At 43.8% G+C, this 19,728-nt stretch overlaps 1 long non-coding RNA gene across 2 annotated transcripts; it reads left to right on the plus strand.

The window, feature by feature from the left end:
• The first annotated feature begins 1,051 nt into the window (after positions 1 to 1,051).
• On the plus strand, positions 1,052 to 18,686 carry LOC136789148 (uncharacterized). Of its 2 annotated transcripts, none has more exons than XR_010827974.1 (5): positions 1,052 to 2,232; positions 2,699 to 3,447; positions 4,149 to 4,777; positions 16,809 to 16,951; positions 17,885 to 18,686. It is a non-coding gene; the product is annotated as an uncharacterized lncRNA (long non-coding RNA). The 2 variants fall into 2 exon arrangements; XR_010827973.1 differs by having other exon boundaries at positions 1,056 to 2,232; positions 2,699 to 3,009.
• The last annotated feature ends 1,042 nt before the right edge of the window (positions 18,687 to 19,728 follow it).

Genomic DNA, 19,728 nt, shown 5'->3' on the forward strand with positions numbered 1-19,728 from the left:
TTTGCATTACCCACCAAGTGCATCCAGGTCCCTGAGCAAAAGCAATTCAACGAATGGGTTTGCCTTTTCCTGAGGCAGGAGTAGCCCAGACTGTTTTACCCAGCATGTTTCTTACGTGCACTACAGGAACTTTATCCCCTTCTACAGTGCGTAACAGGTTTGATTGGGCAGGTCCAGCTCGGTTGGCAGATCCCCTAGTATTGACTAACCAGGTGGCCTTTGCCAAATGTGTATCCCAATTTTTGAATGTCCCAGCACCCATTGCTTTCAGTGTAGTCTTCAACAGTCCATTGTATCGTTCAACTTTTCCAGAGGCTGGTGCATGATAGGGGATGTGATACACCCACTCGATACCATGTTCTTTGGCCCAAGTGTCTATAAGGTTGTTTCGGAAATGAGTCCCGTTGTCTGACTCAATTCTCTCTGGGGTGCCATGTCGCCATAGGACTTGCTTTTCAAGGCCCTGAATAGTGTTCCAGGCGGTGGCATGGGGCACAGGATATGTTTCCAGCCATCCGGTGGTTGCTTCCACCATCGTAAATACGTGGCGCTTGCCGTTGCGGGTTTGAGGGAGTGTGATGTAATCAATCTGCCAGGCCTCTCCATATTTCTATTTCAGCCATCGTCCTCCATACCAAAGAGGCTTTGACCGTTTGGCTTGCTTGATTGCAGCACATGTTTCACAGTCATGAATAACCTGTGCTATAGTGTCCATGGTCAGGTCCACCCCTCGATCACGAGCCCATCTGTAGGTTGCATCTCTACCTTGATGGCCTGAGGTGTCATGGGCCATCGGGCTATAAATAATTCACCTTTATGTTGCCAGTCCAGGTCCACCTGAGCCACTTCAGTCTTAGCAGCCTGATCCACCTGCTGGTTGTTTTGATGTTCTTCAGTAGCCCGATTCTTGGGCACATGAGCATCTACATGGCGTACCTTTACAACCAGGTTCTCTACCCGGGCAGCAATATCTTGCCACAATGCAGCAGCCCAGATGGGTTTGCCCCTGCGCTCCCAGTTGACGAATTAGCTTATGGATGGGAATCAGGGAGTCTCGGTTGGTGCGATATTGCCGCCGGTGCACAGTTGTGGTAGCGATTGGCACTTGCTGTTCTTCAACCCTCAGCAACCCCACAACAGAAGGGTCCTCTGAGAGACCGGGCAAAGTAGACAGCTGTTTAATGTCCTCTGTCTCTAAGGCAGCTATGCCAAAAGCCCAGCGGAACCCTTTTGGGTCCCTGAAATATCCTCCTCTAAGATAGTCTATGCCAAGGATGCATGGAGCATCCGGGCCAGTCACAATACGGTGCTTTTGCCACTCATTACCGGTTAGACTCACTTCAGCCTCCAATACAGTTATCTGCTGGGATCCCCCCGTCACACCATAAATACAGATGGGCTCTGGCCCTTTACAGCTTGATGGCATTAGAGTACATTGTGCACCGGTGTCTGCTAAAGCCTTATACTTCTGTGCATCTGACGTGCCAGGCCATCGAATCCACGCAGTCCAATAATCTCGGTTGTCCCTTTCCTCCCCCTGGCTGGAGGCAGGGCCCCTCTAGTCCTGGTCAGAATCTTCGTTTCTGTGTTTAAAGGACTGCCTGCTGGAAGTTGGAACAGCAAACTTTTCAGAGAACCCCTTTTTCCCAATTGTTTTCTTTTGCAACTCACGTACCCGTGCCTCTAGGGTCGCAGTAGATTTTCCATCCCATTTTCTCACGTAGGTAAAACCACAGGGTGGCGCGGGGGGTGTGCCCACCATATTGTCTTCCTTGCACAGATGAATGTTTAACCCTAATAGCTGAGACACTGGTTTGTACAGGTGGGGAGGAAAATAAACTCTCTTTAAGTCGGCGGACCTCTTCAGAAAGTTTCTCCAAAGTATTCTCTTTTAGCTGGTGGACACTGGTGCGTTCAGGTGGAGGGGAAGATAAATTCTCTTTGAGTTGGTGGAACTCTTCAGAGAGTTTCTCCACAGCTGAGACGCAGGCCTGTAGGGAAGAGGAGAGACTTTCTTCGTACTGCCAGAGTTGTTTAGCCACTTCATCCACTGTGGGTCCCTCATTCTCTTTCCAGGTTATTATTGCCAATGAGCCGGCATATGAAGATTGGTGCACTCCGTACAAACTTCTGCCACATGGGTCGTGTACCCTGGACTTCATCTGGATCTGTGGATGTTTGTGCGCCGTCTAGGTCCTTATAAATTACTTCCCGTACGGCTAATTCCCTCAGGTACTGAATTCCCTTCTCCATGGTGGTCCACTTGCCTGGTAGACATACAAGTTCTTCCTTGAAGGGATACCTTTCCTTCACAGCTGACAGGGGATGCCTCCAGAGGCTGTGAGATCGTGCTCCATCTTCAATTGCTTTGTCAATGCATGCGTCCCTAGCAAGGGATCCCAGCCGCCTGGCTTCCCTGCCCTCTAATTCCACACAATTGGCTCCGGTGTCCCAGCACTGGAGCAGCCAGGTGACAAGCTGCTCACCTGTACAGCGACCAAAATCTTTTCGCACGTCTCGTAGCTCACGCTGGTATAGGGTTCAGGTAGTTACTGTTGATTTTTCGACATCCCCATCCTCATCTTCATCCTCCTGCACATTTGATGGCCCAGCCTCGTCTTCTCTATACCCAGACCTAGCAGAAGACTGTCTGCGTTCTAAACGACCTGAGTATACCATTTTTTCACCTTGTCTACAGGGGCAACTTGCACTGCTACAGCTCGCTTCTCTGACCCAGCCACAGGGTCTGCCACAGGGCTTGGAATACCCTCTGCAGGGGCAACTTGGACTGCTACAGCTCACTTCTCTGACCCAGCCACAGGAGTGGGAGCAGCTGCAGGAGCTGGAGTGGCTGCAGGAGCTGGAACTGGGACGGCTGCAGGAGCTGGAACTGGGACGGCTGCAGGGAACTGGGACAGCTGCAGGAGCTGGAACTGGAGCGGCTGCAGGAGCTGGAACTGGAGCGGCTGCAGGAGCTGGAACAGCTGTGGGAGCTGGAGCGGCTGCAGGGTCTGTCACTAGGTTGATAGTAGCATCAATTGCAGCTCGATAGGCACAAGCCAGACCCCAGCACGCTACAGTGTTTTGTGTCACTTTGGAACTGCCAGAGTCATGACGCCTTTTTTTCAAGCATTCTGCCAGCTTTTTAGGATTTTGCAGTTGTTCAGGGGTGAATGTCCAAAACACTGGAGGTGACCACTGCTCTAGAAACCTGCCCATATCCTCCCACACTCCGTGCCACTCGCAACTATCCCGCCTCAAGACAGATCTCCGGATGAGATTCCTAAGTAGTTGTCTAACCCTCAACAAAACCTGAAGCGCATTCAGGAGACATAACAACAAGAGCAGGCTGGTCTGAGTATCCCAAGGATATTCAACATCTCGGAGAACCACCATAACTAGCTCGGGGGATAAGAGGGTGGTGAAGGAGAAAGGGAGAGTGAACAGGTAGGGAAAAATGTCTTCCCCTGTCCCCTCCACGGCTTGGCTCCCTGATGAAAAAAGGCAATAGGTGTAATTGCTAATAGTTTCTGAGATATGGCTTCCAAAGTATAGAGTCGACGACAGTGCTGAGTACAAATACCAGGTTAGAGTCATGACCAGAAATTTCATCATTCCATAAGCCATTGTTACACCGCACAGTACCATAACAATCTTAAACCAGGGCCCAGAAAGGATAAACAGTGCAACAGGGAGCACATACAGAAAGTAACGTGCTAAAAAACTCAATTTGGAAAACAGGCACAGCAGACTGGAGATTAAGGCAACCAACATTGTGACTAGCAACTATTAAGCAGGTCCAATACTTATACCAATTGTAGTTTAACACACTCTGGTCAAATCTGTCGATATGTCAACCCTTCGAGCCCCATGTTGGGCGCCAAAAGGACTGTTGTGGTTTAACCCAGCTGGCAGCTAAACACCACACAGCCGTTCGCTCACCCTCCCCCCTCCCTCTCTGGGATGGGGGAGAGAAACGGGAAAGTGAAGCCCGTGAGTTGAGATAAAGACAGCTTATTAAGACAGGAAAATAATAATAACAATAATAATAGTGATAATGATAATAGTATTAATAATAATAATGTGTATGAAAAAAGTGATGCACAATGCAATTGCTCACCACCTGCTTCTTCCCCTTTCTCTTTCAGGAGGGAGAGTGAGAGAGTGGCCGTGGTGGAACTCGGCTGCCCACACGATTAAAACCACCACAGCCGCAAAGTACTGGAAAATTTTTCAGAAGAAACAAGGTGTTTAACAAGGAAAAATATAGTTTCCTTTTTAAGGCTTCCTGGATAATTGAGGTTATTTCATATTCCCAACTCGGAGGAAGAGAATTGTTGATTTCACCTTCTTTTTTCTTACACGGAAATAAAAAGTCAACAGCTCTGGAAGTAAGGGGAACGTATCACAATCAAGCTCCTTTTGTCTTTAATCCTTGCTGAAGGACAAGATTTATCTCACACCTTCCACGGATGTATGGTAGCAGAGAATAATTTTGGAACTACTCTAATTAAAGTCAACTTGGGGATAGTGGCACTTCTCTAATTGTTTCTGAGACATACGCATTAGCAACAGAGAGTGTTCTGTTGTCATTTCAAGGCCCCTACGGTGACGACTTCAGAAACAGAACTGAGTGATGTCACCATGGCAATTTGGGAGCAGCTGCCTCTGTGCAGGTTTAGCTAGGAGGGACAGAGAAGCATGCTGGATGTGATGAAATCACGTGAGGATTTGTGGATCCCACCTTGAGGTGCATAGAGAGGGCCCATGCCCTTCTGTAAGTGGTTTGATGCTTGGCTGAGGCAAAAGATGTGTTTTTATTGTGAATACTTCGTTTTAGTATACTGTAGTTTGTGTAAAGTCCTTTCACAAGCATTAAGTTTGGTACTTTTGCTCAGTGATGTAGCTGCACAGAGTGACAGATGCAATGTATGGGTGAGGGCCTCTGCACGTTCTCTTTTTCCTGGTCTGTGTGAGAATGATACAGAATCTGTGTTAGCTATTTTAAAGAAAAAGTTAAATAAGTCTGGGTTGCTGTGATATCATTGACGCTGTCTGAAGAAAGTTATTGACCAGGAGGTTTCTTAAGTTTTTCACGGGTGTCTTAGGAAGAAAAGAAATGAAAAACGGAGGGAAGTGAGAGCAGGAAGGCTTATACAATGTTGAAAAACTGAATATCCCGGGATAAATGCTTAGTTCTACCAGAGCAACTGGCCAAAAGGAAAAGGCTTTTTTTTTTTTTTTTTTTTTTGGCAGTGCTCAAGATTGGAATTGGGGAAAAAATGATGGGAATCCATCCGTTTTTCTACTTACCCAATTTGCTTAGGCTCTTCTTAGGAAGGGACGTGCTGGAAAAATTGGATGCAAAAGTTTCTTTGGAACAAGGGAAAATGGAAATCAAAGTAACATCTTAAGCTCTGAAGTCTATGTATCCGTGGCGAGTCCAGAGAAAGCTCCAGATAGGACTCCCTGCAACTGTTGGTGCGCAAGTTAGGTGGAGCTATCCCCCTTGTGCCCGGCGTGGGTGCGCAGCGCCGAATAAACAGACCTGCTTTATAACCATTCTGAGGTTCTAGATAGAGTCTGATTTCCGCAAGTCAGTAGCTGACCAGTGCTGTAGAGCTCAGAACAGATGTCACCAACAGACTTCATGTGACTGATCAGGGAATTTGATTAGCTAATACGACTGATTAGCTCTAACTGCCAGGACTAAAAGTTTGGTATTTCTGGAGAATAGTCGTGTAGACGAAGGAGTGTTCAAATGATGATGTACTAGTTTTGAAGTCTACAAGTATATTCTAGCAAACTTTTTAAGAATAAATTCCATGCTAGGCCAATTGTAATGAAATTTTTCTATTATTTCTACAAAGCTGTCTCAGTTTGAAACCTTGAGACAGTTCAGTGTTGGGTAGTCATCTGTCTCAAAACGCTGAGAAGATGGGGCTGCATTCATTTGCAAACTGGCTGTCATAAAGGCCTTAAACTTTGCATTATGTTGAGGCAGTGGTGATCTCAGCCTTCTTGTATTTGTCTGAGTAATGTAGCTCCCAAAAGAGATCCCAAGGTCCAGAAAAGACATGGAAATAATTGGTGGCTTGTAAGGAAAAATCATATTCCATCACACAGCAACACCAGAGCTGTCTGTAGAGTTTAGAAGTCAGCTGAAGTTATTTATGTTTCATCTGAAGGGAGTAAGACAAGAGCAGTTAATATAAAAGAATGCATGTCTGACAATCATACAAGCGGATGGGAGCCTGTTTTATCTGGGTCTGTGGATTTTCTATCTGTATGCTGTTGAGGAGATTGTCAGAATTCTGATTAGAGAATAAGGAACCTACAGAAAGTGCAGTACGCAAATGCTGGAGAGCACGGGTCAAAGTTTTACACTTCCTGGGACTGCCTAGCGTATTAAGAGGTCTAGGGAAAAAAATGGCTGTGGTTCAACATTAATAGCACATTGACAAGTGTGATTTAAACCTATCCACATCTAAATCAGTCAGCCCTACTGAAATCTTCAAATACTTAAGAGGTAACCCGTAGCCAATGGTGTCAAAAAGTGCTGTGAGATTTGAGAAAGTAACCTGCATTTCTCTCCCATAACAGTTTTGTCCTTGTGTGAGAAGCAAGTGAGGGATTTTGCTGCCCTTGTGTCTTTTGTTTAACCTCTGTCAGCACCACGTGTAGTAAACTGCTACTGTCTTAACTAAATGTTACATCTTTGAGAAACAAATTAGATGGCAAATGATCTGTTAAGAGCTGACTGCCTTCTTCCCCCCAGACAGCTGAGATGCACCTCTTTTTCCCTCTCTCAAGCATTTGCTGCTTTGCACTTCCTTTTCTTTCATTGGAGAGTCAGATAAATCGGTTGCTTTGCACTAGTATATGTTCCTTGGAAAGCCGCTTAAACTCTCTTCAAACACTGCACTACCTATAAATTGATTGCTTCCTCTAAGTGGCACTTCTGCTCTAGCTGGATCCTCTAAATCCCATTTTACTGCTTCTGCTTACTAAGCAGGTGAGAGAAACTTTCATAAGCGGTGAGCAGAGAAGAAGGAGCTGTAGTTCTGTATAAAGGAAATGTTTGGAAGTTTTGAAGCTGTTTCCCCTGCTCAGCTGCCATCCCTATGTTAATCAATTACCTGATCTTTTGCATTACAGCAGAAGTCTTGATTCAGTTATTAAGGAAAGTTATTTCTGAAAATACTCAGCCCCCTCTGTGCATGCCAAACCTTTAATGGCACTGTGCAATACGCACATTGCAGTGATAAATCAGGTTGTGGAATGAATGGCAACATAAATATTTGGCTCCAGATCCAAAATGTCATTTATTTGGCCATTTTATTTAGGGTAGCCCTCCCCGCCCCTCCCATTCCCTCCCCCTCCCATTCCCTCCACCTCCCTCCCCTCCCCTCTGTTATAAATGACTGAGTCCCAAATAGGATTACAATCAGAGTTTACAATTTATTAAACGAATAGAGGCAAGCAAACAGCGCTGGGTGCGCCGGGAGTCTCTGCTCCACCGGGACGCACACCCGTTACGTAAGGCATCTACTTTTTTATACTCCTAGGCTAATACATATTTATTACTACTTCTAAAAGAGGCAAGGTTATTATAATTGGTTTCCCGAATCCGATGTCGCCTGCTTATCAGTCTCTGTTACTTTCTCAGGGGCCGCTCGAACAGGGAGACAGGGAGGCTCATATTTTCCTCCTTATCTAGTGGTCCAGGGAGACAGGGAGACAGGAAGGCTCTTATTCTTCCTCCTTATCTAGTGGTCTCTTGGCCGGCTATCAGAAGTTACTGCACATCCGTGCAAAGTCAGCAGTTTTTCTCCGAAGAAATCCCTTTGTTCTTTTCTCGCCTAAACCCAGGCCTCAATGTTAACCCTTCAAAACCCCTTAGTGGCACGAATTGCTGGACCATTTCTTACAATTCCTCCCTTTTTTTTTTTTTAATCATCAATTCGTGTCTCTCCTTCAACCTTTGTCAGTAACAATTGGATTTCATCAGTCAGTTCTCGGGGTGTCCACTTCTTAAGCATCATTATCGACACGTCACCTTTTCTCTCCACTGAAGTCATCACAAATTGGGTGCTATTTATTACTCGCCGTATCAACAACGTAAAGCAAGGTATCATACAAGGTATAAACAATAATGTCATTACACCACATAAAAATAAAAACAGCATCCTTTTAACCCATGGTTCACCAGGCAACCATGAAAAGAAATCCCAATCCATACCCTTCCAAGTTTGTACTGGGACGTGGGCTAACTTTCTAATTTCCTTTGTTATCTGCTTGACCACTTTTCCATTATCATCAATCTGTAGACAACAATTAGAATCGTTCAGTTTTCCACATACTCCCCCTTCTTCTGCTAGTAAATAGTCTAAGACCATTCTATGTTGGAATATAGCATTTCTCATTTGAGTGGATTGGTCAGCCAAAAGATCCAAGGCTGTCGCTGTTTGATTTGTTACAACCTCGAGGATAGCTTGCAACCTAATTATTCGGTTCAAATTATAAATAGGTTCTCGGGCTCCTGATATCAACTCATTTGGGTTCCAGGTGGCTGGCCCATAATGCTGTATGATTCTTTCAGGAGGCCATTCATCCTTTCCCCATTTTTGGGCACTACCCCCGGTTAAGGAAGTATCTATAGATCGTTTCACTCTGTTCAGGTCATCATATAATCTTATTCCTAAATGATCTCCTTGTGTTTGTGACAATAAAAAGAACAAGGGTCTTATGTACCCCCCATAGCATATTCCCGACCAGTTTCCAGGTAGCCTCTTGTAAGCATGTTTGCCACACACCCAATAATGTCCCTTTAGGGCCCACGTCCCGTTTGGAAAATGACCATCCCATCCATCTTTACCCTTTGGGGCGTGATAATACAGAGTGTCCTTGTTACCGAGTGGTCCTGTTACAATGTCTGCCCCGTTTGTACTCGTATATGCACGCTTCCAAGCTCCCATGTTGGGTTTCCACTTACAGTCACAATTCAGTTCTCTTTGGCGACCTGTCATATTATAAGCCTTTTTCGCCGTCCAATCTTGAGAGTGTGGGAAGCGCCTTCAATCATGGGGTTGGGCCCGCTTTCAGAGCTTGTGTTACCATTCAGCCCTTCAGGGTGATCCAGCTCCTGGAAAAACTAATCACAATTTTATTATGGGTTTAAAAGGTTCTCATGTTATTTTTCTCAGGACAAACTGATCTTGGTGTGGGAGAAGTCCGGTCGAGGCACTCTCACTCGGCGGTCAATACCCATAGGGGTTGCCTCCCTCGGTAGACCATACACGCCGCAGTGGAGGGTCCTACCCCGGTCTTGCCTTCTCCCTTTCCTCCCTTCAGCCTTGTCCTCTTTATCCAGTGCCCTTAATTCATGCAGAACCTCATTGCTGGGATATCAGTTCCTCTTTAGTCTCAGTTTCAGTTCCCCAGGAGTGGACTCAACCCTCCAGGCTTCGGTAGTTATTGGTCCTTTTATTCTGGATGCGTGGGTCCAACCCCTTTCTGCTGTTCTCACAGCTGTTTCAGTAGTAAGTAAAACAAGGTACAGTCCCTCCCATCGGGGTTCAATGATTCTTCTCTCCAGGTTTTTATTAAGACCTTGTCTCCTGGTTGTATTTTATGAATAGCAAATCCTAAAGGTGGTGTCTGAGTCATCATCCCAATTTATCTTATCTCCTGTAATCTCCTTCCAATGGTAATTATGTATTTCTGGATACTATGATCCTCAACTACATTGTTCCCTAGGGGCATCCCTTGAGAATAAGGCATACCATATAACATTTCATATGATGATAATCCAGTCTCACTGTGTGGTTTAGTTCTTATGTTTAAAAGTGCCAATGGTAAGCATTTCGTCCAGGGCAGCTGTGTCTCGATCATTAACTTAGCCAATTGTTGTTTTATTGTTTGATTCATCCTTTCTACTTTCCCTGAGCTTTGTGGGTGCCACGGAGTGTGGTATTCCCACTGAATACCTTTCAAGGGGTACATCCTTCAAATCTTTGTGGCTGGCGTATGTTCGATTATTTCCACACAATTGTGTTCCAACGGTCCTTCTTCTGGAACGGTTCCTAGAAATACTGCTGGATATAACAGGTTAGTCGTTTTCAAGGTTATGTCATCTTGTTCAGTTAGGATTGCCTGATATTTCATCATCCAGCTGGGTGATAACCAGTGCCCCCCCCCCTTTGTTCCAAAACGGTTGTTACCATATGTGGTCCAAAAACTTCAATATGTTTTCCCATTTGAAGGCAAAAAATTTTCTACTATCTTTATCAAGAGGTATGCAAAAGAAGGCATCCTTTAAATCTATCACGGTAAACCATTTATATTTCCCTTTCACAGATGTTAACAATGTGTAAGGATTAGCTACTACCGGATGAATATCCTTTGTTATTTCATTTATTGCTCTAAGATCTTGTACAAATCTATACTCGCCATTCGGCTTCTTTACTGGAAAAATTGGAGTATTGTATTCCGATTTACATTCTTCCAAAATCTGATATTTGAGAAATTTGTCAATAATTTTCACCATTCCTGTGCCTAGCTTCTATCTTAAGTGGATATTGTTTGATTCAAACAGGTTTGGCTCCTTCCTTTAATTCCACCTTTACCAGTTGTGCCAGTTTCGACTTCCCTGGTACATCTGTTTCCCGTACTGTTGCTATAACTGCATTTTCTACTTCTCTTGGAATATTAACAAAGGGTTTATCTTTGATCATTAGGATTTGGCCTACTTTGGACTCAGGTACCTTCATTATTAATTCTCCATCCTCAAAGGTTATTGTTGCATCTAATTTGGCTAATAGATCCCGTCCCAAGAGTGGCATCGGGCATTCTGGTACATACTAAAATTCATGGGTTAGTTCCTTACCCCCAAAACGCAAATCAAGGGGTTGTAAGAATGACCATTCCTCCTCTTTCCCTGTGGCTCCAATTATTGTAGTTGTCTTAGTTCCTAATCGTCCTTTTAAACTATTTAACACTGAATATGTTGCTCCTATTACATTTACAGCCTAATTAACACAGAGAAAGAAGCTCCCATAACCAACAAAAAATTCAAGCCTCTGTCTTCGTTTCCTAGCTTTATTTCAACTAGTGGACCTGCTAGGGTAGATGCCCCAGGTCCCCATCATTCCTGACTGTTGTAAGTTTGTCCTGCAGCCTAAGACAATTTCTTTCTGATATCAGGGGCTGATTGCCCTGGAAAGAGGCTAGCCAGTTGCCTCTCTCTCTTTTTTTTTTTTTTTTTTTTTTTTTTTTTTTTAAGCCAGGTCCATTTTTTTTTTTTTTTTTTTCATTGCATTTCAAAGTTGGTCCAGAAATTCAAAAATTCCATAAATTCCATAGGGGTTTCTTTTGGACCTTCTTGGAACAGATTCTCAATTCCCAATAGCCAATTTAACCAGATTTTGGTATTTACATAATTTCCGGGGTGATTAGGGTCTCAGTGGGGGGGGGTCGGTCAGGGGAATGCAATCGTTGGAAGTTCCCTGAGCGGTCCCATTGGCAATCTGAACTCACACAGGAACTCAGGTTGTTTCAAGAGTTAGCTGCTTTTCTGTTTCCACGACAACTCTCTCGGACCCATCACGGTCCCCCTGCCCCAGAGGGTTCACACCCGCGATTTAGAGATCTCAGCCTCGGGTTGAGGCGGAACTATTAACATTCCTACATCCTCTTTCCCTGCTCATTCAGCATCAAACAGCTCTGTTAAATACTACATGCCACACAACCTTTAACGCCTTCAACAATCCTTTTAACACTTCCTTTATCTTCCTCCAGCCTGTACTTTTCTAATGCCAACACCAAAGGCTCAGTCAGGGGCCAACTTAATTCCAAACCTTTTCCCTCCAACATGCTGAAACAACATATCACTATACAACATTTCATCCTATTTTCCTTCTCTCCTCAAAAACATTAATTGCAAGACACTGTTATAGTCGATTGACCCATAAAGTGGCCATTTAGTTTATATAGTGGCCACCATTGATTGCAATACTTAGTGAAAGTCCTCTTGCTTTCTGTGCCCCCATTTCTAACAATATCCTTCCAATGTGCCACTATGCACCCAAGGAGGCTTTTCTTTTTTTTTTTTTTTAGGACGCCTTTTTTTTTTTTTGGATTTTCCCCTTTTCCTTGATTTCCCATTCCCTTTTATTTATTTATATTAGTTACTGTCCCTTGTTTCAATTTCCACGCAAACCTTTTTATTGCAGGTTTTTACTATCTTTTCCTAATCTTCTTCCCAAATGTCCCAATTCTCTGGGATTAAACTCTTCTTTCCACATACAAACTTTACTATTTCAGATTATTAATGAGCCCCATTCCAATCATAAATCCGCAGGACTTCGGAAAAACACCTGAAGCACTCAGCCTTCTGTCTTCTAGACAAACAATAACACCTTTTCCACAAAATTTACATTTCAATAAGACCGAATTTCAAGCCAAATGCTAATTTTTCTCATGCACTTTGTTAGTAAGCCTACACAAAACAAGGAATCACTCCTGTGTATCCGTCAAGATGGGGGTTTAAAAAGGTATTGAGGCCTAAATAAATTCGCTCTCCCCCTTCTTACCAAATTCCCAGGGCTCAGGCCCGAACCACCAAAGAAGTGACTCTCCGTTCTACCACTTTGATAATCAGTCAGCCCCCCTCCCCCGATACTTGGGAAACTGAGTGAACACCACCGCGAATATACCCAAACTTCTAAACTGTTACTTAGATAATGCTCCCACCTTCCTCCTTGACACAGTCAAAACATTTAAGAACAAAACAGGATTACAAGATGCACCACCGGGGGTGGATTGTTAGGATATAGAGGTGGTAGGTTATCCAATGACTCCCATTCATCATCTTTTTCTTTTTCCTTTTTTTTTTTTTTTTTTTTTTTATTTTTTATTTTTTATTTTTTTGTTCTCTTCTTCGTCAAACTTCTCGTCTGCTTTTAGTGTAAATATTGAGGCTGGAAAAGGACGTGAGATCCTGATCCATAATCCTGCATAATCACTTTCCTCCTGGCTAAAAGGTTCCTTTGAATTAACATGTATATTTAAGGCCTGGCAAACCCAGTCTTCAAAGGATCCGAAAACGGGCCAAAAGACATGTGGTCTTAAAGGCTCCTTTGGCCATTCTGTCATACAATACTGAACCATTTTTAATTTACTTTTTCCCTTTTCTGGGGCCCCTATCGTTCCAATTTCTAATCATTATCCCTAATGGACTTTCTGGTGGTATGTCTGGTAATTTGCTCCCTTTTCTCTGGTCCCGGGTCTTCAATTTTGTCTGACCCATCTAGGAATTTTACTGTGGCAATTCCTACAGCCCTTGGTTGCCTTAGTGAGAGTGTCTTGCAGGGGGTTTAGGACCTATCACCCACCCACGAATCCTATAGGAATCGCTTCGGTCCTTCACCGGCCAAGTCCCTCGCGGGAGATTGGAACCGCGGTTAGAAGACCTCCACAATCGCTTCGGAACTACGTTCCGTCTCAGTCACACTCTCACACACACAGGCAACCGAAACCCACCCAACCGAACGGTATACGCCTTAAATACTTACGACTCCGTCGTCTTCGTTCGGATCTTCGCGCGCAGAATTACGGGCAAAATATAGTGCTGCAGCCGGCAAAGGGAGCTCATAAAAAAATCTAAATCTTTGCTTGCCCTTATTCAGGTTCAAGATGGTGTTAGCCCTGACCTGACTCGAACAGGAGCCACCAAATGGTGGGGGCGCCCCTCCTAGATCAAGTCAGAATTCAGGAACCAAGACCATCCCGGACGAGCCCCCAATTGTTATAAATGACTGAGTCCCAAATAGGATTACAATCAGAGTTTACAATTTATTAAACGAATAGAGGCAAGCAAACAGCGCTGGGTGCGCCGGGAGTCTCTGCTCCACCGGGACGCACACCCGTTACGTAAGGCATCTACTTTTTTATACTCCTAGGCTAATACATATTTATTACTACTTCTAAAAGAGGCAAGGTTATTATAATTGGTTTCCCGAATCCGATGTCGCCTGCTTATCAGTCTCTGTTACTTTCTCAGGGGCCGCTCGAACAGGGAGACAGGGAGGCTCATATTTTCCTCCTTATCTAGTGGTCCAGGGAGACAGGGAGACAGGAAGGCTCTTATTCTTCCTCCTTATCTAGTGGTCTCTTGGCCGGCTATCAGAAGTTACTGCACATCCGTGCAAAGTCAGCAGTTTTTCTCCGAAGAAATCCCTTTGTTCTTTTCTCGCCTAAACCCAGGCCTCAATGTTAACCCTTCAAAACCCCTTAGTGGCACGAATTGCTGGACCATTTCTTACACCTCCCTTACACTCCCCTGCCCTACACTCCCCTGCCCTACACTCCCCAATACTCCCCTACGCTCCCCTCCCCTATACTCCTCTCCCCTACTCTCCCCTCCCCTACAATACCCTACCCTACACTCCTCTCCCCAGCACTCTCCTCCCCCACACTCCCTTCCACTACACTCCCCTACACTCCCTTATACTACCCTCCCCTACACTCCCCTCCCCTACACACCCCTACACTCCCCTATACTCCCCAACACGGCCCTCCCCTGCCCTGCCCTCCCTTTTCCTGCCCTCCCCTCCCTTCCCTTCCCCTCCCTTCCCCTCTCCTTCCCTCCCCTTCTTTCCCCTCTTGTCTCTCTTCTCCTCCTCTCCTCTCTTCTTCTCCTCTCTTCTCCTTTCTTTCACAAACTTGAATGCCGAAGAGGGAGAACCGTCACTTCAAATCGCTTCAGTCATTCTCGTAGCTTATATCACTGGGAATAAGCTATTCATGGGAATCCGTCAGCGGTAATCATAAGCGTTGCAGCTGCTGGGTCACTAGTCAAGCAAGAGTCTCAAACTGGGAATCGCTGACTTCTTTCTGTGGCTCAGACAGGTGACTTTCAATTCCACCCTGCCTTGGACACATCGTCTTACTGTGTCCCCAGCTACAGTGCAGTTTTGCTTAGAAGCAGAAGCACGCTTTTGAAGTAGTTCCACTACTTCCATTTTCAATGAAACTTGGCTTGGCTAGCCAAGTGGCTTCTGTAAATAGAACACAATCAAGAGATTTTGGTTAGAAACAACTAACTGAGCAGTTCCTTTCCACATGGGCAATGAATATTTACCCTTTCCTAATGGAGACTACAGTGTAAGAGATAATGACAGATCATTCAGAGAGCTTTGAAATACCCTTTGGGGATGCTTAGTCCAGAGGACCAGAGTAAATCTGTCTAAAGTACACCATGGAATCACTCTGAATTACTTCCTAACAGAAGCCTGTCCTTGTGTCTGCTATGGCTGTGTCTGCTATGCTTGTGGCTGCTATGACCTGTGTCTGCTATGGCTTCAGCTGGTTTCAGTGTTCTTCTTCACCTAATACTTCAGTTAAGAGTTCTAAAGGAAGATGGAAAGATGGAGAAATATCTAAATCACGGATGAAAAGTGCTTTGAGAACTTTGGTCATTAGCCCCGTAAAGCATCAAAGTGCTGTCCTATGAAGCAAATGCTTTATTCTCTTGATATCTAAGGAGGTAAATAAATCCAATGTTGTAACATTAAGGAGTGGTTAGAAAAGTAAACCTTGAAAACAAGTAAAGGAGAAGACCAAGTAAGCAATTGCAGTGCCTGTGGGGTAACTGCAGGGTTAGGCAAAGAACTATTGTGCAATGCAATCTTGTTATAAAAGAAGTATTATGTGAATTTTTACTGTTTTATTTCTTGAGTGTTCTATATGAAAGGGAGTGAATCTATCAGGATTAGCTGTTTAATTTAGAAATGTAATGAAAATTGGCTTCTCTTTCCTTTTGAGTTCACCCCTTTTTATAGGATTTTATAATCGAGTAAGTAGGTATTTTTTTAAAACAGAGTAAAAGCGGGTAATTATGTGCACAATTATTTTTAAAATACAGTAACAATAGCAAGGATGAGATGAAAGGTATTTATACACTATTATGCTGTCACGGTATGTCCCATACATTAGTAACAGTCAGAGGCTTCATGTTAGTGAACAAAAGATGTCTTTAAAAAAGTAAATAAATAACTAACTAACTATGCATATGGGTAGATAAATTGACAGATAGATAGACAGACAGACAGGCACCTAAGAAACTGCTGTGAAGCTTCTTGCTCTCTTTTCTACAAGTTAAAGTGAATACAGCATCAGGGTGTGTTACAAACATTACCCTCAGTCCACCACAGATACACACGAGAGGTCAGTCTGCAGGTTCCGGAGGCAAAGAAACTGCTCTGGTTTGATGTGAAGAACCAAGACGTAAGTTGCTGTCAGAGAAAAGATGCTGTCAAAGTGCGTCACGTCTATGCTAGAGCATCTCTGCCACCATCTGTAGTGCATCTATATGCACCTATACTGGAGCATCTCTGCTTATCCAGTCTGGGTGATCTTAGGAGCATTCTGAAGCCCCAGAGGAGGGTCTGTTTGTCTTTTCTGCTTTTATAGCCAGTGAAAATTCTTCTAAGTTTACACAGAGTGGATGAAAAACACTAAGTGTACTTCCAATCTTCACAGCTTCTAAGCAAGTGGAGATGAGGTTGTGGAATAAGCAAATAAAGTGTTGATCTGGAAGCAGCCTAAAGATTGTCTTTAACCAGGGCCTTGCATTCTTCATTTTTATACCATTACTTGCCTTCAAGTGCATGATCATTATTTTATTAACTTTCTACCGCTACAGAAATGCACCTGAGTCTTTCACAAAACTTACGGGTGGTAATTGGAAATATTCATCAGCATTCTCTATTTCCTTCTTCATCTCAATTCTCTTCTGGCCTGTGAAGCTCTTCAGATCAGAGATGAAGATCAGCTATAATACGGAGTTTTGGAGACTGCAAAGGAAAAGAAGAATCATCCTGAAAACTCTTTTCAGCCTCACGTGCAATCATCAAAGAAAAGAATACCAAAAGAATACCGCTTTATCACGGTAAGCATAAATTTGAGCATAGGTCTCCTATAAGTGAAGCGAGGTTAAACAGGTTCCAAAGAAGGTGAAGGAGCACACCCAAAATCATTTCCATAAAACTGTGTTTTCAAACAAGTGGTTTAAAGATTTAGATTTTCTTACAGGTGAAGAATGAAAATATACAATAAAAGAAAATAAAAAATTACCAGGACATACAGTTTTCTTCTAGCTTGCTTTGCTTCATTCAGAATCTGAGTCTTGGGTCACAATCAGGGAGCAGCATTGTACAGAAATGCCAAAGCCTCCCCAAGCTTTTTCTATCTTCATCAACAGGGCTTTGATACTGCTGCCTCCTCAGCAACGTCGGCAATTTAGTAGGAAAGTTGGTGTCCACCAGGTCAAATTAGGAAGAGGAAATCCCTCTTGCCACAACTTCACACTCACAGCAGAGTTGGCAGGACAGAGCGATGGACAGAGAAGTATCTATGAGAGTGTTAGAAAACAGACTTTAGAGCAGATTTCCATCAACCCAGGAAAAATTACTTGCTCATCCCGTCAAACTAAACTCTAAGTAGAAGTTGGTGATCCCAAGCTGCATTCCTGACATCTATGCTGCAAAGTCATCCAATGTGACATGTTACTATACCAGCCTGTTAGGAAGACAAACAAGAGTTTTGAGTTTATGATGTTTGTTTAGAATTAAGCTCAAAGCGTTAGTCCTTTGATATGTTTTTGTCTGCAAGTGTTTTCACTGTTTCCCAGACAGTGTCTCCAGCAAGCTAGCTGCTTGTTTCATTTGGCCAGATATTTGGCCATATCTGGCCAGATATTTGCTTTCTTAGTCAATAACCAAATCTGTCAAGTTAAGAACATGTAATTAATGAGAAGGAAATCCTTTTATTTTGATCTGAGGTCACTTTTTTGTTTGTTGTTTTTTTGTTTTTTTCTTTCTAGACCAAGAATGAATCACGGAGAACCAGCAAAACTGAGGTGAAAAATTAAATGAAAAATGTTAAGGTCAGGCAGCTTGCTCACTGCAAGTGCTAATCTGGAAGCAGATGGAGTGCATCTTCATACACCACATCCTGAGACACTCAACAGGTCAGCCCATTTGATGAAGTACATTGCTGTCCTGAATTTTAATGTGACAGGGGTACTTTTAAGTCTCTTGTTTATGCTTTAGTACTTGAGGCGTATGGCAGGAGCACAGCACACTCTTATTTGTCCACCCTTATCTGTTGATCGTGTGTAGGAAAAAGAGAACGTGCAGAGGCCCTCACCCATACATTGCATCTGTCACTCTGTGCAGCTACATCACTGAGCAAAAGTACCAAACTTAATGCTTGAGAAAGGACTTTACACAAACTACAGAATACTAAAACGAAGTATTCACAATAAAAACACATTTTTTGCCTCAGCCAAGCATCAAACCACTTACAGAAGAGCATGGGCCCTCTCTATGCACCTCAAGGTGGGATCCACAAATCCTCACGTGGTTTCATCACATCCAGCACGCTTCTCTGTCCCTCCTAGCTAAACCTGCACAGAGGCAGCTGCTCCCAAATTGCCATGGTGACATCACTCAGTTCTGTTTCTGAAGTCGTCACCGTAGGGGCCTTGCAATGACAACAGAACACTCTCTGTTGCTAATGCGTATGTCTCAGAAACAATTAGAGAAGTGCCACTATCCCCAAGTTGACTTTAATTAGAGTAGTTCCAAAATTATTCTCTGCTACCATACATCCGTGGAAGGTGTGGGATAAATCTTGTCCTTCAGCAAGGATTAAAGACAAAAGGAGCTTGATTGTGATACGTTCCCCTTACTTCCAGAGCTGTTGACTTTTTATTTCCGTGTAAGAAAAAAGAAGGTGAAATCAACAATTCTCTTCCTCCGAGTTGGGAATATGAAATAAGCCCAATTATCCAGGAAGCCTTAAAAAGGAAACTATATTTTTCCTTGTTAAACTCCTTGTTTCTTCTGAAAAATTTTCCAGTACTTTGCGGCTGCGGTGGTTTTAATCGGGTGGGCAGCCGAGTTCCACCATGGCCACTCTCTCACTCCCCCTCCTCAAAGAGAAAGGGGAAGAAAATGCGATGCAAACGGCTCAAGGGTTGAGATAAGGACGGGGAGATAGCCCCCTGCTACCAAAACTTTGCCACGTAAACCCACCAGAGCAACCCTTTCAGTGAAGAAATTTTTCCTAATAACCACCCTAAACCTCCCCTGGCGCAACTTAAGGGTTTTTGCTCTTGTCTTGTCACGTGGGGCTTGGGAGAAGAGAACGATCCCCACCTCTCTGGAGCCTCCTTTAAGGTTCCTGTAGAGCACAATAAAGTCTCTGCTGAACCTCCTTTTCTCCAGGCTAACCAACCCCAGCTCCTTCAGTCGCTCCTCACAAGACTTGTTCTCTAAACCCTTAACAGGCTTCAGAGCCCTTCTCTGGACACGCTCCAGCACCTCGATGTCTTCGATGGACACAGTACTCTAGCTGCGGCCTCACTAGAGCCGAGCACAGAGGGACAATCACTTCCCTAGTCCTGATGGGCACTCTGTTTCTGATACAAGCCAGGATGCCCTTGGCCTTCCTGGTCACACTTCTTGACCACATGTTCCACAAGAACAATTTTCATTTTTGAGGGTGGAAAAACTGTCATTCAAATAGAATAACAGAAAATCTCGCTGCATTACACCAGAAGTATGTTTTCGCCAGTTAAATATAAAATAAAATAAAATAAAATAAAATAAAATAAAATAAAATAAAATAAAATAAAATAAAATAAAATAAGGTAAAATAAAA

The sequence above is a fragment of the Anser cygnoides genome, chromosome Z (assembly GCF_040182565.1).
Source record: "Anser cygnoides isolate HZ-2024a breed goose chromosome Z, Taihu_goose_T2T_genome, whole genome shotgun sequence".
Taxonomy (NCBI): domain Eukaryota; kingdom Metazoa; phylum Chordata; class Aves; order Anseriformes; family Anatidae; genus Anser; species Anser cygnoides.